At 53.3% G+C, this 1,232-nt stretch overlaps 1 protein-coding gene across 1 annotated transcript in view; it reads right to left on the minus strand.

Annotated features, from left to right (window-relative positions):
- The window catches only part of PRDM16 (PR/SET domain 16), a 238,773-nt gene that overhangs the window by 14,814 nt on the left and 222,727 nt on the right, over window positions 1–1,232 (minus strand). The gene's annotated exons all lie outside the window — the stretch shown is intronic.

Raw genomic sequence — 1,232 nt, forward strand, 5'->3', positions numbered from 1 at the left:
AACTGGCAAAGCCACGCAGCAAGCAGTAGATCTCAGAAATTAGGCACTTGTTTACCATCTGCATTGTGCGTGTGCTTACTTTCAGCATTTCAGATTAAAAATTGTCTCAGAATACGTTTGGCTTCCCCTTCTCCAGGGATGACTTGGAAATTAGACACTGTGGGCAACCGATGGATGTAGAACTCACTGCCCACACCCTCCTCTCAAATTCCAAGTCTTGGAAAGCAAGGAGGTTTGATTTCCCATACAGCCCCAGGAACCTTGCACGGGCTCAGGAGCGAGCGGGGGCAGGCGGGCGACGCCAGGTTAGAGAGGACAGAGAAGTTTGGGGCTGGAGGCAGAAGGATCCTGGCCAACGTGGAGCGGGAGGGAGTACGGGGGAATGCGTGAGCGCTGATCTGGGGAGCTGAGATGGGAGAGGCTGAGGCTGGAGGGGGGAAGAGGAGGAGTTAAGATCAGACTCAGGATGGAGTGGGTCCACAGAGAGTTTGCCTCGTGAAGAGGCCAACATTTTAATTACATGTAAGAGAGGTTCAGAAGCCAGTAGAGGTGATGGAAGGATGGGTGGGAGATGGCTGAGCTTCCTGGAGTGAAAGGGAATTCCAGCCAAAATACTCTGTGTGAGCTGCGGCTGGATGAGTTATGGTCAGGAGGACCACAACCTACACACCGAAAGCCTGTTCGGAGGGGAGCGGCAGGCGTGCAGGCCTGGAGAAGCGACGCCGAACGGCACGTTTCTGGGTGCCTTTATCGGCTTTAGCTTGTATGGCTCGGCAACGGCCACGTTCTCACATAAACATTGGATTAAATCCCACGCCAGAAAGAGGGAGAAAGGGAAAAACCTGGAGACACAGGAGAAGGGGAAAACAAAAAAGGAAAGAGAAAAGTTGGGCTGTGTGCAAACAAAAAGGATACGTGTAAAATCCCTACCTACAGAAAAGCACTTTTACTTTCATTAGAGCAAAACAGGGAATCCAAATCCAAGAGAGAAGCACGACGTGGAGGACCAGGCTGACATCGCCGACGTTCGATTTGATGCACTCTCGAGAGCACTTTCAAGATACCAAGCAGAAAGCAGGGACAAAACAAACAAGGCAGCAATAAAGCTGCCTCCTCGCCGCAGATGACATCACCGGGAAAGCAGGGAGCGCCGGGGGGAGTGGGAGCCTGAATGGAGCGTCAGCCCGAGCGCCGGGGGACAGCGAGCGGGCGGAAGGCGGTAGGAAGGCGTC

Source organism: Egretta garzetta, unplaced genomic scaffold (assembly GCF_000687185.1).
Source record: "Egretta garzetta isolate BGI_Z169 unplaced genomic scaffold, ASM68718v1 scaffold737, whole genome shotgun sequence".
NCBI classification, from domain to species: Eukaryota; Metazoa; Chordata; class Aves; order Pelecaniformes; family Ardeidae; genus Egretta; species Egretta garzetta.